The sequence below is a fragment of the Lolium perenne genome, chromosome 2 (assembly GCF_019359855.2).
Source record: "Lolium perenne isolate Kyuss_39 chromosome 2, Kyuss_2.0, whole genome shotgun sequence".
Classification (NCBI taxonomy): domain Eukaryota; kingdom Viridiplantae; phylum Streptophyta; class Magnoliopsida; order Poales; family Poaceae; genus Lolium; species Lolium perenne.
In genome coordinates, this window is record NC_067245.2 from 173129522 (window position 1) to 173150653 (window position 21132).

At 43.8% G+C, this 21132-nt stretch overlaps 2 long non-coding RNA genes across 2 annotated transcripts; both read left to right on the forward strand.

Moving 5' to 3' along the window:
• The first annotated feature begins 1402 nt into the window (after nucleotides 1-1402).
• LOC139829916 (uncharacterized) lies at nucleotides 1403-5543 on the forward strand. The gene is made up of 5 exons (XR_007871722.2): nucleotides 1403-1799; nucleotides 1889-1985; nucleotides 2151-2227; nucleotides 3501-3616; nucleotides 5306-5543. It is a non-coding gene; the product is annotated as an uncharacterized lncRNA (long non-coding RNA).
• A 2361-nt stretch (nucleotides 5544-7904) lies between these two features.
• Nucleotides 7905-10672, forward strand: LOC127333961 (uncharacterized). The gene is made up of 4 exons (XR_007871723.2): nucleotides 7905-8401; nucleotides 8491-8587; nucleotides 8753-8829; nucleotides 10102-10672. It is a non-coding gene; the product is annotated as an uncharacterized lncRNA (long non-coding RNA).
• Nucleotides 10673-21132: the final 10460 nt, after the last annotated feature.

Below are 21132 nucleotides of genomic sequence, written 5' to 3' on the forward strand. Positions count from 1 at the left end.
CCCTAGCTACATCCCTCTCTTATACCCACTCATCCTTGTTGGTTTTGAGGCCATGTCGACCATCTGTGTTGACAGGCTTAAAATGTCCAGAATTTGGCAATTGATCTCTAAGCATCCACAACTGTTATTGTTGACTTCAATGCATGGATCTCATCTATGCAACACCCTCTTCAACCTCCACGTCTTGCATGTCTCAGTCTATCCTTGCAGCTCATATATTCAACTTGATCTTATACCCTATTCAATGATTCAACACTAGATCACTTCCTTCAATTTTACCTCTTGTTTTTATTCAAGTTTAATCTTCACAAAACCAAGAGTGGGAATGGTGGGAACATTTTGTAGCCATCATCTACCCTTGAGAACACTTCTCCCTAAATTAGTTTTCTCTCTCAAAAATCCTATTGTTTTTCCTTCTCTAGTTTTGATCACAAAACTACTTCTAAGTCTTATTAAATCTTTTCAAGATAATTCTTCCAAGAAAACAAGAAACTGAAATGGGTTGTGTTTCTCATCCCATTTCTACCAAGTGCTGATTTCTAAAACATTATTTTCTATCTTGCCTTATTTTTTAACAAAAGGCTTGTTTATGGTACCTATACCATTTCGTGATTACTTTAAATTTTAGAAAACTCTACTTTACTTGAGAAAGTAAGTAGAACATTTTGAACTTCTATGTTCCAACTAGTTCTCTCAACATTTTAGAACTCCATTCCACTTGAGTTCATTCCCAATTGTCCTTAGGCAATTGAGGTGTTTCAAATACTTTTCAATTGAGTTCTATTTCAAATGACAACTCTTGCACATCTTGTGTATCTCTCTGATCTACCACATTGAATCCCCTCCATTCTCCAATTCTTGATCAAATGGATGACCATTTGATACTTTCCAATCAATCCCAATTGACCTCTTATTTGAAGAGCAACTTATATTTCATCATACATACCTCACTCCTCCATTTCTTTCCATCATCACCTTGACCTCATGAATTGATGATTTATGTCAATATATTCATCCTTGTGAGTATATGGTTACTTCACTCCCCATCTCTCTTAGCCTTGCTCTACCATTATCTAAACCATCATCACCACCATCAACTCTTGGCCAAATTGACAATTTGATCAAAGTACTTTATTTCTCAACATGGGCACCAATGTTTATTGTCACCTCTTTCCCAAATTTGAATACATCCCCAAGCCACTTTTGGCTAATCATCCTCTACACTCAACTTTGGCTGACATGCATGAAATGGTATTGCACTTTGCTTGTCCTCTTGTAATATCAAGAAGTAGCCGGCCATGCCAAGCTGTTGGCATGCATGAGCTGAAATTTCTTCATCTCCACTTTCTTCTCTTACAAGCCTTGCCTCCCACCTAACCCAATCACTAAATGAGCAGCCTCCCAACCAGCCCAATCAATGAGGAGGCAGCCAACCATCCTCCCTCTATAAAAGGAGCTTGGCCGGCCACCCCCTCCTCCTTTGCTTCTCATTTTTGACTCTCCACTCCTTCCACCACTCACTCACACCCCTCTCCTACCTCTCCCCCACGAAATCCTGCTCCACCTAGCTACCATGGTCGGCCATGGCCATGGAAAGGCACCTAGATGAAGCTCCCCTCCTCCATCAAGCTCATCCTCACCATGAGAGCATCCCTCTCACTCTCTTCTCCCCTAACCCTAGTTGAATCCAGCCCTATTTCTCCTTTCTCCTCTCACAAGATTGAATCTTGATGCAGGTGCATGTTGGTCCAAGCATGGAGAAGGTTGAGCTATCCTCAGATCTGAAGCTCTTGACCAAAGTTCGTCCAAAATCTTGCTGTAATTTCTGCTATCTTGCTGTTTCAGATTCTGGTACGATCTTGTAAAATCCACCAAATCTCGTGTGCAGATCCAAATCGAGTGATTCAAAGTTCCACATATAGGTATTGAAAAGATCTACAACTTGGAGTTGGTCTCATCCTCAAATTCGTTACGGATTTTGCATGGTAAATAAAGTTATGCAAACATGCAGAATCACTGTTTGTTAGATTTCTTCCGTTTTACAAAACTTTTTTGAGCAAACTCAACTGTGGGTGAAAGCCCTCTCCAGTACCTTCATTTTGGCGTTGGTTTCACTTCAAATGACCTCCTGAAATTGAAATGGTTCACAGATCAAGATCTGGTCAGATCTGACTTTGTCGAATTAAACCAGGAGCTTGGAAGTGAATTTTTGAATGAAACAAATTGGGTAAGAACCACCTATTCAATACCTCTCAGATTCAGCTGACCTCATATTTTTATGATTTGTGTATGATTTTTGATGAATTAAACTTGTTCTGTGTGTTCTGCAGACATGGCTGTTAGCTTTTAAATCATCAAAAATCCATTTTTGAACCTAATTGTGTGATTCCAATTCTGTAGGATTACTGAATGTTTTCTTAATCATCTCAAACAAGATTCAAACCTTTATCTGTTCTGCAACTCCATAGTTAAAGCAAATGGTGAAAGCTTGCAGTAAACTTGTAAATCCAATTGTGAGAGTTTCAGAAACAATTTGAACCCAAATCCAATTGTGTGTGAATCTCTGTTTAAATATCTTTCGAATGCCAGTGGCCTCATGTTTTTAGGATTTTTCTACGATTTATGGCTTACAGATCTTGTTTTCTGTACAGTCAGATTCAAAGAAATTCCTAAAATTGTAGGTTTAATATTTTTGTGTGATTCCAATTGGGTTAGTCTTGTGTTAGTACTGGCTATATCTAAAAGGAGATTGGGATCATCCTGTGGTTACCGGATGATGGGAATAACTAAGCAGAAATTTGGAAATGAGCACGAAATGTCTATAAATGAATTTTCTCATTATTCGTTATTTCCGGGTCTTTTCGTTGCATTCACTTACAACAAGAAGGAAAAATATTATTAGTCTCTGTTAATACATATTTGTTGCTGTTAGTAATGTTTATGTGTGACATGCATTGTTGAAGCAAAACTTTTCGGTTTATTTAAAACCCTTGACCAACTCTTTTTAGTAGAGATGGGCAACCTTTGTTTTATGCTTGCAAAACAAAACCTCTGCAATTTAACTTTAGCTCATTTGTTTTGCTTAAGTCTTCAAATGGTGGGGCATATCATTTGCTCCTATTCTTGTGTAGTGTTATGTAAGCTTCTTAAAATAGGGAGAATGATTGCCCGCTTTTCCAAAAATGTTTCAAATTATAATGTGAATGTTTTTGTTGCCAAACTAATGCACTTGTCATCTTTATGATGTTATCTACCAGGGGATATTTGGTTTATACCATGGTGATAACCGAGAGAGTCAATTGCTAAGTTGTGATGCACTCATACCTTTACTAGGTAATTAAATGGGGTTTTCTAAATTAAAACTCTTAAAAATTGTTTTGTGGTGTCTATAGGTCTTTAGTATGTTATACCTTGGCTGCATGGTTAGTTGTTGATTGTTGAATGTTGCCTTGTTGATGCAATGTGATTGATTGTGTTCCTTTTATATTTTCCGGCGATAGATGCGAACAATTCCGGAGAAGAAGAAGAAGAAGTGGAATCGGATGAGAAGATTATTTATATTGTTGGAATTCTTATATTGATGGAGTTGAAGAAGTACAGGGACAAATAAGCCAAGGCAAGCCATCTTTTGACCTCTGATTTGGTGTCTAGTTGGATGTCATTTGTTGATGTCCAAAGCACCTTGGTTCTATGTGTGTTGTTCTCCTTATTATTGTCATATATGTATGGTTGCTAGTGGAGTACTCCCTAGTGGTGATACTCCACTATTGTCTTTGTGATTATGGGATGCATGGTATCATGGCCGTGCTATTCCTCTTGGTTATCTTGTATGCTCGACTTGAGCATGTTCCATCTCAAGATAATGACTTACACTACACCCACCACTTTTGTAGTATAGAGGTATCAATGTCATGATCTTGGTGTATTCTCAACTTGAGAGGAGTATGCCGTGTACCCATTGGAGAGTATGTTGGATAGTGATAATCCACTATCTAAGTTGTATATTTAGCACCACAAATCTGAAAGTATAATCCTCCTTGTGTGGTCATAGTACATGCTTACCTTAAGCAAGTATGATCCACTCCATTACTCCTTTTCACACCATCTATGGCGTGATGACTCTCATCTCGGCCGTAGTGCAATAGTAGTTCAACTCATGAAACTTTAGGTCGGGAACCCCTCAAGGCTTACCTTGTTGCAAATGTTTTATGAAAACCTTGGGTGAGTTGGACTTACCCAAGTGTGTGTTTATGAAAGGAAAGGATCTTGGCAAAGATGGTTGGAAAGAAAATCTTGTTTTCGAAAACTTTGGCGTCTAAGTATTCACCCGTGATAATTAATCCGCGCAACCACATTACCCTGGAGTGGGACGGGGCTTAGCTCGTAGTTTGTTCTTCTTAACATGGGACACCGCACAACTATATAAGGGTAAGGTTACCCCTGAATCTAGATTGTCGTTGGTGGAGACAATAGTATAACGGGAGGCCTTCGGGGCTGACCCGTCCGGAAGACACTATGGGTCTCCTGGCTTGGCGGTGGAGCCACGCTCAAAGTGAGGTGAGCTGCCACGGTGCCGGGGAGGTACATACTCCATAGGGTAGGATCACGTGCTAAGACGAATAGGCGAAAGGCTATGTCCGAGTTTTTGTCATGGCATAGTTGATATGCGGGGATGATGCCCACATGATGAACTCGCGGATCTTGTGGGGAAAGTGTGCAAACTCTGCAGAGTCAAATCTATTCGAATAGCCGTGTCCGCGGTCATGGACGGTTGGAATGGCTGTTGCTTAGCCTGATGAGTTTTGTTTTACAAAATTGTTTGACAAAGGAAAGGAAAGAACTTGTTTTGAAGTACCGAAAGGGTACGGGAAAGGATGTGTCGACCATATGGAGATGGTCGGGAAGGATAAATAAAATTGGGTTACCCCATCCTAGTGTTTTATGTTGTGGAACTCTTTTGAAGTAACTTCTTCAATAAAGATATAGAGATGTCATAGGAACTCTTTTGAAGTATCTTCTTCAACAAAGATATAGAGATGTCATATGATCTTGTTAGTGTCCCCTTCAACTGTGATGTTGGGATGCTACATCCACAAGAGAAACTATTACTCTTTCATATGCTATATCCACAAGAGAAACTACTTCTCTTCTTCATGCTATTTCCACTGGAGAAATTAGCTCTTCCCTCTTGTCATCTTAGATTAGCATTTGTTATCTTGCACTCTTGCAAAGTACCTTCTTGATGGTTTGCGAGTACAATTCCAAATGTACTCACGGCTTTGTCCCTGGCTATTTACTTGGCCAGACTTGGAGGAACACGATGGATGAAGAAGGAGTTGACGACGTCTATGCGAGCTAGGAACGTCTTCCCAGTCAGTTGCCTGTAGGGTTATGGCAGATGACTTGGGTACTGCGCTGCTGAAGTGATGATGCTACTCTGATGTTTAGTTAGGCCCTTCGAGGCTATTATGTAAGTATCGGTCATGTGACCATGTTGTAATTTTCTTATTCCGCTTTGTAATGGATGGTGTAATTTGATATCAGTTCGGTTATGTGTTCACGGCGCACTGATCATGGGATCGTGAACGGTATACATAACAGGGAATTTCGGACAGCTAGTCCGGGGTCCCCACAGAGCTGGTATCAGAGCTATCCTGACTGTAGGAGACCTTAGTTAGCATGGACGTTAGTTAGGAAAGAAGTATTTGTGAAAAACTATTTACGAAACAAATTTTTTCTTTAGTCGGAAGCATAGCTTCTACTCCTCTTATTTCTTCAAAGCTTCTAAATTCTTATCTCTCCGCTTTATTAAAATGTGTGAAAATTCTTACTCTATTGTCTCATCCACTTCAAACCTACATATTGGGCGATGTCCCCAACTCAGACCCGGAGACTCGATGTCGAAGATGGATCAACTTTTTATGAAGTCTCACGTATCTCCAACAACAACTATTGAAGATTGGAGGCCGACTTAGTGTGCACATATAGGGATGATAATGTCGTGCCTTTGGTTGTCACCAAAGTCCGTCAGGGAGCTGACCTTGTTCCTCCGTGGACTTGCACTTTTTGCAGTCGTCAGGGATCAAGTCCTCAGTCTCTTGACTAGTAATTTTTAGGCCAGCCACGAGAAGATATCGACTTCGGGAGCACCTCAACACCTACCTCTACGAAGACCTCATGTTTCCGGGATGTCGACACAAGAAGTTCTACACAGTTTTTCATCTGTAACACCCCACCTTTTGCAACCTTGATTAATTGTCCTTAATGCAAAAATTAGGGGGAACAAAAACTTTTTCTATAGACTAATTAAGATGAATTGCCTTGATCTGTCTGTTAAGATGAATTGCTTTGATCTGTTGGCAGATGTATTGTCTTGTTTTTCTTGTTGAGTTTTGTCTTGAGCCACCTCTTAGAACAACACCTCTAGTGGTAAAACCAACAACTCACCTAATAAAACACATGTGTGTCCTAGGAAAAGTTGTTTTCCCTTTTACTACATCAAACTCTTCCCCTGATGGCAACCTGAGTGTGCCTTCTTGATTTTTCTCCTTGTGGTACAACCTAGCTCAATCATCCTAAATTCAAAACTTGGGATCATCTTCCCCTAGCTACATCCCTCTCTTATACCCACTCATCCTTGTTGGTTTTGAGGCCATGTCGACCATCTGTGTGGACAGGCTTAAAATGTCCAGACTTTGGCAATTGATCTCTAAGCACCCACAACTGTTATTGTTGACTTCAATGCATGGATCTCATCTATGCAACACCCTCTTCAACCTCCACGTCTTGCATGTCTCAGTCTATCCTTGCAGCTCATATATTCAACTTGATCTTGTACCCTATTCAATGATTCAACACTAGATCACTTCCTTCAATTTTACCTCTTGTTTTTATTCAAGTTTAATCTTCACAAAACCAAGAGTGGGAATGGTGGGTACATTTTGTAGCCATCATCTACCCTTGAGAACACTTCTCCCTAAATTAGTTTTCTCTCTCAAAAATCCTATTGTTTTTCCTTCTCTAGTTTTGATCACAAAACTACTTCTAAGTCTTATTAAATCTTTTCAAGATAATTCTTCAAAGAAAAAAAGAAACTGAAATGGGTTTTGTTTCTCATCCCATTTCTACCAAGTGCTGATTTCTAAAACATTATTTTCTATCTTGCCTTATTTTTTAACAAAAGGCTTGTTTATGGTACCTATACCATTTCTTGATTACTTTAAATTTGAGAAAACTCTACTTCACTTGAGAAAGTAAGTAGAACATTTTGAATTTCTATGTTCCAACTAGTTCTCTCAACATTTTCAAACTCCATTCCACTTGAGTTCATTCCCAATTGTCCTTAGACAATTGAGGTGTTTCAAATACTTTTCAATTGAGTTCTATTTCAAATGACAACTCTTGCACATATTGTGTATCTCTCTGATCTACCACATTGAATCCCCTCCATTCTCCAATTCTTGATCAAATGGATGACCATTTGATACTTTCCAATCAATCCCAATTGACCTCTTATTTGAAGAGCAACTTATATTTCATCATACATACCTCACTCCTCCATTTCTTTCCATCATCACCTTGACCTCATGAATTGATGATTTATGTCAATATATTCATCCTTGTGAGTATACGGTTACTTCACTCCCCATCTCTCTTAGCCTTGCTCTACCATTATCTAAACCATCATCACCACCATCAACTCTTGGCCAAATTGACGATTTGATCAAAGTACTTTATTTCTCAACATGGGCACCAATGTTTATTGTCACCTCTTTCCCAAATTTGAATACATACCCAAGCCACTTTTGGCTAATCATCCTCTACACTCAACTTTGGCCGACATGCATGAAATGGTATTGCACTTTGCTTGTCCTCTTGTAATATCAAGAAGTAGCCGGCCATGCCAAGCTCTTGGCATGCATGAGCTGAAATTTCTTCATCTCCACTTTCTTCTCTTACAAGCCTTGCCTCCCACCTAACCCAATCACTAAATGAGCAGCCTCCCAACCAGCCCAATCAATGAGGAGGCAGCCAACCATCCTCCCTCTATAAAAGGAGCTTGGCCGGCCACCCCCTCCTCCTTTGCTTCTCATTTTTGACTCTCCACTCCTTCCACCACTCACTCACACCCCTCTCCTACCTCTCCCCCACGAAATCCTGCTCCACCTAGCTACCATGGCCGGCCATGGCCATGGAAAGGCACCTAGATGAAGCTCCCCTCCTCCATCAAGCTCATCCTCACCATGAGAGCATCCCTCTCACTCTCTTCTCCCCTAACCCTAGTTGAATCCAGCCCTATTTCTCCTTTCTCCTCTCACAAGATTGAATCTTGATGCAGGTGCATGTTGGTCCAAGCATGGAGAAGGTTGAGCTATCCTCAGATCTGAAGCTCTTGACCAAAGTTCGTCCAAAATCTTGCTGTAATTTCTGCTATCTTGCTGTTTCAGATTCTGGTACGATCTTGTAAAATCCACCAAATCTCGTGTGCAGATCCAAATCGAGTGATTCAAAGTTCCGCATATAGGTATTGAAAAGATCTACAACTTGGCGTTGGTCTCATCCTCAAATTCGTTACGGATTTTGCATGGTAAATAAAGTTCTGCAAACATACAGAATCACTGTTTGTTAGATTTCTTCCGTTTTACAAAACCTTTTTGAGCAAACTCAACTGTGGGTGAAAGCCCTCTCCAGTACCTTCATTTTGGCGTTGGTTTCACTTCAAATGACCTCCTGAAATTGAAATGGTTCACAGATCAAGATCTGGTCAGATCTGACTTTGTCGAATTAAACCAGGAGCTTGGAAGTGAATTTTTGAATGAAACAAATTGGGTAAGAACCACCTATTCAATACCTCTCAGATTCAGCTGACCTCATATTTTTATGATTTGTGTATGATTTTTGATGAATTAAACTTGTTCTGTGTGTTCTGCAGACATGGCTGTTAGCTTTTAAATCATCAAAAATCCATTTTTGAACCTAATTGTGTGATTCCAATTCTGTAGGATTACTGAATGTTTTCTTAATCATCTCAAACAAGATTCAAACCTTTATCTGTTCTGCAACTCCATAGTTAAAGCAAATGGTGAAAGCTTGCAGTAAACTTGTAAATCCAATTGTGAGAGTTTCAGAAACAATTTGAACCCAAATCCAATTGTGTGTGAATCTCTGTTTAAATATCTTTCGAATGCCAGTGGCCTCATGTTTTTAGGATTTTTCTACGATTTATGGCTTACAGATCTTGTTTTCTGTACAGTCAGATTCAAAGAAATTCCTAAAATTGTAGGTTTAATATTTTTGTGTGATTCCAATTGGGTTAGTCTTGTGTTAGTACTGGCTATATCTAAAAGGAGATTGGGATCATCCTGTGGTTACCGGATGATGGGAATAACTAAGCAGAAATTTGGAAATGAGCACGAAATGTCTATAAATGAATTTTCTCATTATTCGTTATTTCCGGGTCTTTTCGTTGCATTCACTTACAACAAGAAGGAAAAATATTATTAGTCTCTGTTAATACATATTTGTTGCTGTTAGTAATGTTTATGTGTGACATGCATTGTTGAAGCAAAACTTTTCGGTTTATTTAAAACCCTTGACCAACTCTTTTAGTAGAGATGGGCAACCTTTGTTTTATGCTTGCAAAACAAAACCTCTGCAATTTAACTTTAGCTCATTTGTTTTGCTTAAGTCTTCAAATGGTGGGGCATATCATTTGCTCCTATTCTTGTGTAGTGTTATGTAAGCTTCTTAAAATAGGGAGAATGATTGCCCGCTTTTCCAAAAATGTTTCAAATTATAATGTGAATGTTTTTGTTGCCAAACTAATGCACTTGTCATCTTTATGATGTTATCTACCAGGGGATATTTGGTTTATACCATGGTGATAACCGAGAGAGTCAATTGCTAAGTTGTGATGCACTCATACCTTTACTAGGTAATTAAATGGGGTTTTCTAAATTAAAACTCTTAAAAATTGTTTTGTGGTGTCTATAGGTCTTTAGTATGTTATACCTTGGCTGCATGGTTAGTTGTTGATTGTTGAATGTTGCCTTGTTGATGCAATGTGATTGATTGTGTTCCTTTTATATTTTCCGGCGATAGATGCGAACAATTCCGGAGAAGAAGAAGAAGAAGTGGAATCGGATGAGAAGATTATTTATATTGTTGGAATTCTTATATTGATGGAGTTGAAGAAGTACAGGGACAAATAAGCCAAGGCAAGCCATCTTTTGACCTCTGATTTGGTGTCTAGTTGGATGTCATTTGTTGATGTCCAAAGCACCTTGGTTCTATGTGTGTTGTTCTCCTTATTATTGTCATATATGTATGGTTGCTAGTGGAGTACTCCCTAGTGGTGATACTCCACTATTGTCTTTGTGATTATGGGATGCATGGTATCATGGCCGTGCTATTCCTCTTGGTTATCTTGTATGCTCGACTTGAGCATGTTCCATCTCAAGATAATGACTTACACTACACCCACCACTTTTGTAGTATAGAGGTATCAATGTCATGATCTTGGTGTATTCTCAACTTGAGAGGAGTATGCCGTGTACCCATTGGAGAGTATGTTGGATAGTGATAATCCACTATCTAAGTTGTATATTTAGCACCACAAATCTGAAAGTATAATCCTCCTTGTGTGGTCATAGTACATGCTTACCTTAAGCAAGTATGATCCACTCCATTACTCCTTTTCACACCATCTATGGCGTGATGACTCTCATCTCGGCCGTAGTGCAATAGTAGTTCAACTCATGAAACTTTAGGTCGGGAACCCCTCAAGGCTTACCTTGTTGCAAATGTTTTATGAAAACCTTGGGTGAGTTGGACTTACCCAAGTGTGTGTTTATGAAAGGAAAGGATCTTGGCAAAGATGGTTGGAAAGAAAATCTTGTTTTCGAAAACTTTGGCGTCTAAGTATTCACCCGTGATAATTAATCCGCGCAACCACATTACCCTGGAGTGGGACGGGGCTTAGCTCGTAGTTTGTTCTTCTTAACATGGGACACCGCACAACTATATAAGGGTAAGGTTACCCCTGAATCTAGATTGTCGTTGGTGGAGACAATAGTATAACGGGAGGCCTTCGGGGCTGACCCGTCCGGAAGACACTATGGGTCTCCTGGCTTGGCGGTGGAGCCACGCTCAAAGTGAGGTGAGCTGCCACGGTGCCGGGGAGGTACATACTCCATAGGGTAGGATCACGTGCTAAGACGAATAGGCGAAAGGCTATGTCCGAGTTTTTGTCATGGCATAGTTGATATGCGGGGATGATGCCCACATGATGAACTCGCGGATCTTGTGGGGAAAGTGTGCAAACTCTGCAGAGTCAAATCTATTCGAATAGCCGTGTCCGCGGTCATGGACGGTTGGAATGGCTGTTGCTTAGCCTGATGAGTTTTGTTTTACAAAATTGTTTGACAAAGGAAAGGAAAGAACTTGTTTTGAAGTACCGAAAGGGTACGGGAAAGGATGTGTCGACCATATGGAGATGGTCGGGAAGGATAAATAAAATTGGGTTACCCCATCCTAGTGTTTTATGTTGTGGAACTCTTTTGAAGTAACTTCTTCAACAAAGATATAGAGATGTCATGGGAACTCTTTTGAAGTATCTTCTTCAACAAAGATATAGAGATGTCATATGATCTTCTTAGTGTCCCCTTCAACTCTGATGTTGGGATGCTACATCCACAAGAGAAACTATTACTCTTTCATATGCTATATCCACAAGAGAAACTACTTCTCTTCTTCATGCTATTTCCACTGGAGAAATTAGCTCTTCCCTCTTGTCATCTTAGATTAGCATTTGTTATCTTGCACTCTTGCAAAGTACCTTCTTGATGGTTTGCGAGTACAATTCCAAATGTACTCATGGCTTTGTCCCTGGCTATTTACTTGGCCAGACTTGGAGGAACACAATGGATGAAGAAGGAGTTGACGACGTCTATGCGAGCTAGGAACGTCTTCCCAGTCAGTTGCCTGTAGGGTTATGGCAGATGACTTGGGTACTGCGCTGCTGAAGTGATGATGCTACTCTGATGTTTAGTTAGGCCCTTCGAGGCTATTATGTAAGTATCGGTCATGTGACCATGTTGTAATTTTCTTATTCCGCTTTGTAATGGATGGTGTAATTTGATATCAGTTCGGTTATGTGTTCACGGCGCACTGATCATGGGATCGTGAACTGTATACATAACAGGGAATTTCGGACAGCTAGTCCGGGGTCCCCACAGTGGCGTACAAGGGAAGAAACCCTAATGGCATCTTTGATGAGCTAAGCTACTTTATAAAGCTTCTTTGGTCTCAATGACACCAGTTCTGTCTTTAATCAGGGAGTGATGACCTCGTCCGGTAGATTTTACGTCAGCTTCTGCTTTGGCTTCAGAGCTTCGTTTAAAGCTGATTTGCTTCGCTCATCCTTGTCCTCTAGCTCCCAAAGGAATCTTTGACCAGAGTGCCGATAGGCTACAATAGAGCCTATGCCGGTTCTCCGGTATCTTATGCCGGTAAACCGGTATCTTATGCCGGTTTTCCGGTATCTTTATCCGGCTTCTTACCCTTTGTATCTCAATTTCTCCTCTTGGGAATATCTCCGGCTTAGATATCACCGGTCGCCTTTACTACGGTATACCCCTCCTGGTATACCAGATTGTTTCATCCAACACTGTTAGACTAAGCCTTCATAATCTGGTTTATTCTTTATCCCGGTTTAGTTTAAGCCGGTATCACCTTTTCCGGTATCACTTTTCCGGTATCTTTACCCTCTGTACCTCAATCTCTTATGTTTCTCGTACTCCGGTATACCCCTCCCAGTATACCGGTTCGTTTTAACTTAGCACAAATCTCACTCAACTTTGAGCATCCGGTTTAATACTTAAACCGGTATACAAACTGTTTATCACGGCATGTTTGCCATAGTCTTGGCCTACCGGGGGCCATCCCCCCGACATTAGTCCCCGAAGCTGGTGCGGTCCGGCTGATTCTTCCGACGGGCCACACCAGGTTCCTATTCCGATTGTACCAGATTAATCATTCCGGTTTTAAGTTAAACTCAGCCGGTGTTTTACCGAACTCAATCCGAACAACCGAACTCATCCGAGCTTTTCTGGCTTCTTTTCGCCGGTTTCTTTTATCAACAAGACTCCGACCGCTGAAAAATTTGCACTTTCATAGCATGATATTAAGCAATACCGGTTTACACATGAAACCCGATGTATATATACTCACAGTCCCCGAGATTCGGGTTAAGTGAGAAACACTTAGCGTGAATCTACCAAAAAACACTTCCTCTTTTTATTTTTTGCATCTTTTTCATACCGGTATACATAGTCCCCGAGTTTCGGGTTAAGCATGAATTACTTAGCGCGAAACTTGGTGAAAAACGGCATAGCCAGTCCCCGAGTTCCGGGTTAAGAACGAAGTACTTAGCACGAAACTGTAAAAAACTGGCATAGCTTATTGCAACTCTGAATCTATGTAGGGCACCGCTGAACAACTGTTAGAAGAGCACCTGTGGGAGCACCGGGACCTCTCTGAGGCCTTCACCAGCCTTGAGCAGGCCCACAGCAAGTGCCAAGGTTAGCTTCCAGCTTCCGGCCTCTTTTGTACCGATTTCCTCGACCAATCCTTATACGTTCTTTTTGTGCAACCGCCCTTCCGGAAGCCTCGCTTGAGGACCTTACCGGCCAAATCTCTGCTCTCAAGGGTAAACTTTGCTTGTTTGTTAGCCTTTTTTGTTTGAGCTCATTGGCTTCTTTTATTGAACTTTTGCTCTTTCGGATTGCAGCTGAGAAGGAAAAGCTTGCCCTTGAGCACCACGCCTTACTGGAAGCTCAGCGGGACATCGCCGCTGAACTAAAGGACAAGCTGATCCAGGCTGAGCTACGGCATACACGGGTACTTAAAGAGGCTAAAGCTGTCGGCGAGGCCAAGCTGGAGGAGGCCCTGAGGGATTTTAACGATGCCTCAGGACAACTGCGGAAGGATCTGGATGAGGGGGCCAAGCTTCTCAAGCAGGCGCAGGACCGGAACACCGCTCTGCTGTCGGATCAGGCCGAATTTGACCGCATGGTCATTCAAACCGACTAGCAGGTGCTCAGTAAGTTCTTCTTTCATGCTTGCTAACTTATATTTTCCGGCGATGTACCTTAACACCACTTTCTTTCTTTTCTTTCAGAGTTTTTTCCGGAATCCCAGCCACACGCGCACAAGAGGGTCACAGAGCTACGGGCTGAAAACGCTGTCAGTAACCTGGATGCTCTGTGGAACGCATACGATCACCTTGTCGTGCTGCACGCTCGGCTCTCCCATATGAAGGCTATCGACCGACACCTTGGCGAGGTGCCGGAAGTTGCCATTCAGGTCTTCAAGCTCCCGTGGCCCGGGGAACGCGTGCCGGAGAACCTGACTCTCCTTGCCCAGCGGATCAAGGACGCCGGCGAAAGGTTCGGCGAATGGAGACGCTCCTCGGCCCGTGCCGGAGCTGACGCAGCACTTCGTGTTGCTTGCTCTTGGTATGAAGACCTAGATCTGGATGCTTTGCACAGCCTTCGTGGGGATGCGCCCACAGACACGGATCCCGCGAAGACCGCCAAGCATCGCGACCGTGCCCTACCGGGTTGCCCAGTTTGCCTCCACCAGCCACTTGGTCCCTCCTCCCGCTGATATCGATGATGAATTATCCAACGATGAGGAGGAAAAAGAGGTCGGCGAGGACGATGCTGACGCCGAGGTGGAGGGCCATGAAGAAGAAGCTGCTGCCTCTCCAGAACAAGCCCATGAACCCCTGTTGGCCAAGATACCTCATCTCCTATGTACCACACCCCCTGAATCTGTCCTGTCTCAGTAAAACAATATCGTGAAATTTCCCCGGTATGTCGGGTGGGAGCTGTAACACAATAATCTTAAGTCCTTTTGGTTATGCAACATCAACTCAACCGGTAGGCCGGTAAACTTATATATTATGCCGTACTTATGTGATTGAGGTCTCTTTGGTTTGTTTTGGTTTGCTTTGATCTTCTTCGTGAAGATCCTGGATTTTTTTACGCATCCAATCTGATGCACACTTGGTTCTTTTGCTTTGGCTCTGCCTACCTCTTTTGGGTGTTTGGTATATGAGACTCAAAGTTCTTTTGCCAAGCAAGCATTTTCTTGAACTTAGAAATAATTCAAAATATTTCACAAAAAAACCGGTACAACCGGGGTTAGTTAAGTTTTCCTTAGCTTACTTGTTTTCGGTTTCTTTTTCATTTTTCACGTGCTTAAAACCTTCCGGTTTATCTTGCTTGCCATGAAGACGGGTTTCGAAGACTCCTTTAGGTTTAGCACGGTACTAAACTGGAAAAGAAATCGTCCAACAACCAAACCGGTATACAGAAAAAATAAACATATTGCATGCCACTTCGGTAGAGGCAGTCCCCGAGATTCATCGAGGTGCCGATATCTTTTATTCATAGCAAATAAGGTACAAAAAGGAACTCCTTACATTACATGTTTAGGAATAGAAATGGTGCAGCAAAGCTATGTTCCATGGGAGGTTGGTTTCGTCTCCGGACTTGTCCTTCTTTCCTTCCTTCCACTCTTGTGCATCGATTAAGTAACATGCATCATTGTGCAGAGCCTTGATCACAATGAAAGGTCATTCCCATGGAGGTGAAAGTTTGTGCCGCCCTTCAGTGCGCTGCACTAGGCGTAGCACCAGGTCTCCTTCCCGGAACACCCTCGGGTTAACCTTCCGGCTATGATAGCGTCTGAGGTTCTGCTGGTATATGGCTGATCTCGCCAAAGCCAGCTCTCTTTGTTCCTCGAGCAAGTCCACATCGTTTTCTCGGGCCTCTTTTACCTCTTCTTCGGTATAGAGTTGAACCCGTGGTGAGTCATGGATAATGTCGGTTGGTATGACCGCTTCTGCTCCATATACCATGAAGAATGGTGTGTATCCGGTAGACCGGTTTAGCGTGGTTCTTATGCTCCACAACAGTGATGGTAGTTCATCAAGCCAACATCCTGGCGTTTTTTCAAGTGGTTCAATAAGCCTCGGTTTGATACCGGAAAGCACAAGTGCGTTGATTCTTTCCACTTGGCCATTGCCTTGTGGGTGTGCCACGGAACACAAATCCAACCGGATATTGTTGTCGTCACAGAATGCCTTAAACTCTCCTTGAGCAAAGTTCGCTCCATTGTCAGTTATGATACTGTGCGGGTATCCATACCGCAAAATCACATCTTTCAAGAACTTCACCGCAGTGTGCCCATCACATTTTGCAATTGGCTTAACTTCCAGCCACTTGGTAAACTTATCCACCATCACTAGGATGTGGGTCATATTTTATCTTGCCGTTTTGAATGGGCCAACCATGTCCAGGCACCAAACAACGAATGGCCAATTTATCGGTATTGTTTTTAAACCGGATGCTGGGGTATGATTTTGCTCGGCGTACCACTGGCACCCATTGCATTTCCGTACTAAGTCCTCAGCATCTTCCAAGGCAGTGGTCCAGTAGAACCCATGCCGGAACACTTTTGCTACCAATGCTCTGGATGAAGCATGATGCCCGCACTCTCCTTGGTGAATCTCTAGGAGCATCTCTTTTCCTTCCCCCGGTTCCACACATCTCTGGAGGACACCGGTAACACTTCGCTTGTACATTTCTCCATTGATAATGGTATAGGCCTTGGACCTTCTGAATCCTCCTCGATTCTACTTCATCCGCCGGTAAGCCATCGTTGACCAGGAATTCGTTAATAGGTTTTACCCAAGTTGGTGCTTCCCGAACCAGAAAAACTGGCACGTCAACCTCCATGTAGTATATCATCATGGTTTCCTCCGGTTTAGATCCCGAAGTTCCCGGGTTGGCTGAAGCAGTCCCCGGGTTTCATTCGTCGATGTCCATTGGCACAATGTGTGACTCCGGAACAAAAATTGATTCGGACTCCGGACCTGATTTGATTGATGGTGTCCTCAGGTGAGCCAAGGCTATTCCGGGAGGAATTTCTTGCCTGGACGAGCCCCGCTTGGAGAGCGCGTCCGCAGCTTCATTTTCTGCTCGCGACACATGGTGGAATTCACACCCTTCGAAGAATCCTACAATGTTTTGCACGTGGAATCGGTATGAGGCCATGTTGGCATCTTTCGCATCCCAATCTCCAGAACACTACTGCACCACTAGATCAGAATCACCATAGCAAATGATCCCGTGTACGCCGATTTCCTTTGCAACTTTGAGCCCATGAACTAGAGCTTCATACTCAGCGACATTGTTCGATGCCCTGAAGTGTACTTGCAGAACATACCGCAGGTGATCTCCCTTTGGTGAGGTGAGAACCACACCGGCACCTAGACCCTCCTTGAGTTTGGATCCATCAAAGTGCATCTTCCAGTACTCTATTTTTTGCTCCGGCGGCTTGTACTGCATCTCCACCCAATCGACCAGGAAATCTGCCAAAGCTTGTGATTTTATGGCATCTCTTCTTTCGTACGCCGGTACGTAAGGAGACAACTGAATCGACCATTTGGCAATCCTACCGCTAGCGTCTTTGTTGCACATGATGTCCGAAATGGGTGCCTCGCTCACCACTTTCATCGGGTGCTCCTCAAAATAGTGCTTGAGCTTTGTAGCGGCCATGAACAGTCCGTAAGTCATTTTATGGAAGTGTGGGTAGTTTTGCTTTGAGAGGGAGAGCACCTCGCTCAAGTAGTATACCGGCCTCTGCACGGATTTTCCTTCCTCTTCTCTTTCTACCACAATCACAACACTCACAATCCAGTTTGTTGCAGCTATGTACAGCAGCATGGGTTCCCTTTCCAAAGGTGAAGCCAACACCGGTGTTGTGGCTAGCATCTTCTTAAGTTCTTTGAACGCTGCGTCTGCCTGAGGGGTCCAGACGAAGGTATCAGATTTTTTTTATCAAAGCATAGAGCGGCAAAGCCTTTTCTCCCAACATGCTTATGAACCGGCTTAGTGATGGCAAGCTTCCGGTAAACTTTTGCACATCTTTAAGATCTTGCGGTATTGTCATTCTTTCGATGGACCGGATCTTTACCGGATTCATCTCGATACCGCGGCTTGATACCAAGAAACCGAGTAGCTTTTCGGCAGGAACGCCGAAGGTACATTTTTCCGGATTAAGTTTCATCCGGAACCGGCGCAAGTTGTCAAACGTTTGTCGCAAGTCATCAATTAAGGTATCTTTCACCTTCGTTTTAATCACAACATCGTCCACATAGACTTGCACATTTTAACCGATTTGATCATGAAGGCATTTTTGCATACAGCACTGGTATGTTGCACCAGCGTTGCGCAAACCAAAAGGCATAGTGACATAGCAATAAGCCCCATGCGGGGTAATGAACACTGTCTTTATTTGATATTTCTTTTTCAAGGGAATTTGGTGGAAACCGGAATAAGTATCCAAAAAAGAACAGTTCACAACTGGCTGTGGAATCGATCACTTGATCAATCTGGGGTAGCGGGAATAGATCTTTAGGGCATGCCTTGTTCAGGTTGGTGTACTCGATACACATGCGCCACACCTTTGGAGCCTTGGGGTCTTCCTCCTTTTTCTTCTCGACCAGCACCGGATTGGCTAGCCACTCAGTGTGCAGTACCTCCACGATGAAACCGGAAACCAGCAACTTTGTTACCTCTTCTCAAATGATCTTTCTCCTGTCTTCAACGAACCGGCGCAAAGGTTGTCTCACCGGCCTCGCATCCTTCCGGACGTTCAGAGAGTGCTCAGCCAACTTCCCCGGCACACCCACCAAGTCATCAGTAGACCAGGCGAAAATGTTCCGATTCTCACGGCGGAAGTTGACGAGCGCGCTTTCCTATGCCTCATTCAAGCCGACACCGATACGAACGGTGCGCTCTGGGTAAGCCGGGTCCAACACAATGTCCTTAGTTTCCTTGATTGGCTTGAAAGCCGGTGTGCCCAAGTTGCCACTCACGGCGGCTAAGTTAAGCTGAGAGGACTGAGCCAGCGCAACAACGGTTTGCATTCTTTTCTTTTCCTCTGCTATCACCAGCGACTCTGCCAGATTCGATCCGGTGGACGCGGTTTCGAGCGACACTTTGTAGTTTCTAACCACAGTTAGTGGTCCCTTTGGTGCAGGCATCTTCATCTTAAGATACGCGGTATGAGTGGAAGCCATGAATTTTGCCAGTGCCGGTCTCCCAAGCAGCGCATGGTAGGGGCTGTCCAGGTCAACCACCTCGAACAAGATGTTTTCAAAGCGACAATTGCCACGCCCTCCGAACAGCACATCCACCCGGACTTTTCCCATTGGCGAACATGACAGTCCCGAAACGATTCCATGGAAAGTGGTGTGTGTTGGCTCCAACATGTTTGGTGTAATGCCAAGCGTTTGCATGGTGTGCCAGTACATGATGTTTATGTTGCTCCCATTGTCCACCAGCACCTTGCTGAACAGGACTCGCGATGTTGGCCCATGCATGATTGGGTCCACCACCAGAGCATATCCGCCCGGATTAGGCATCACTTTCGGATGATCTTCGAACGACGAAGTCAGTTCCTGATCTGACCACAACATGTACTTTGGTACTGCCGGTATCACCACGTTCACTTCCATGGAACGACGATGTACACTTTGCCGGTCTCTCGGCTCTGTCATGAACACAACACATCACATGTACGGATCATGGTAAACATTCCGGCCCAAAGGTGCCGGTGGTGGGGCTTGGTTAATACCTTGTGCCACCTGATGAACTTCTTGCTGCTGCGGCCGGTTTGGCTGAGCCTGCACCGGTAGCGCATTTGCTCCGTTAAGAGGCGGGTGGTGGTGGTAACCTCTCAAAACCTTGGTTCCTGGCATCTTTCATCATACCTCTCTCCATCAACTTCTTGGTCCAGGAGCAATCTTTTGTCAGATGGTTTGCCGGTCTCGCTGGATTCGGCGTGTGCTAGCGGCACGGCTAATCCATAGCGGACTCCATGGTATACTTTTCCTCATTTTGCCACGGTTTCTTCTCAACCCATTGTTTCTTTGGACCCGCCCACTGCTGTGATCCGGTTTTCTGCCTCTGGCTTCCGCCAGCGCCGGAATTGTCCTGCACTGCGGCCACTTGTTGCATTCTGTACCTCTGATCCGAAAAATCCTCCCTTCTTTTGTTGTGGTGGTTGTTCCGGTATTGATCTTGGCGCGGTTGGTTCGTCTGCGCCAGCTCAGCTTGTACCGCGGGCTGCATCGGATCTCCCAACGCATAGCTATCTGCCACTCAAATCATTTCAGCCAAAGTGGTTGGCATATTTCTCTGCAGCTTCTTCCACAACGGTGAACCTCTTCGGCATCCATTGCAGAACCAGACAATGGTATGTGCCTCTATCACTCCTTCGCATGAGTTCCTTGTGGAGTTCAACCAGGTTAGATAATCCCAGTATGTTTCATTCTGGCGCTGCAGGCACAGAGCGAGCTACTGCGGTCTGTTTGGCCTCCGGTACGTGCTACTGAAGTTGCTCACGAAAGCTTCCTCAAAATCAAGCCAGCCGTTTATGCTTCCCTTTGGCAAATTGTTAAGCCAAATACGTGCAGGTCCTACCAGGAAGGACGGTATGATTCTCACGGCCCAACGCCGGTTTCCTCCACCTGTTGCGGTTCCTCCGCCACTAGCAACGTATACTGCGATCACATAGTCTGCAAGCCAATCTTCCGGCTTGGTGGTTCCATCATATGTTTTTGTGTCACGGGGCAACTGGAAGTTGCGTACCGGTGGTTCTTCTCTCATGATCCGAGGGCCAAAGCATTGTGGACCCGGAGGACCTTCGGCTTCGATTATTTCGGATAGATACACTTTGTCCAGCCTGTGCCTCGCATCCCGGTCTGGCAGGCATCTTTCTCCAACATGTTCTGCCAACGGGTTCCGGTAAACTCTCTCTATTCCAGAATCTGCTTCATCGTAACGTTCCGGTACCGCGGCCTTTCCCTGCCGGTACCTTGGTGGAGGCATTTCTTCCTCCTCATAAGCTGCTCTTGCCGCTCGATAATTTTGCCTGGTTCACCTTTACCGGCATAAGCGTTTCCAGCGTAGCCATTTCTGGCGTAACCACGACCTGCCCCTTGGCTTTTTCTACTGGCCTCATATTCCCTGGCTTGTTGTTTCCGGCCAGAACCGG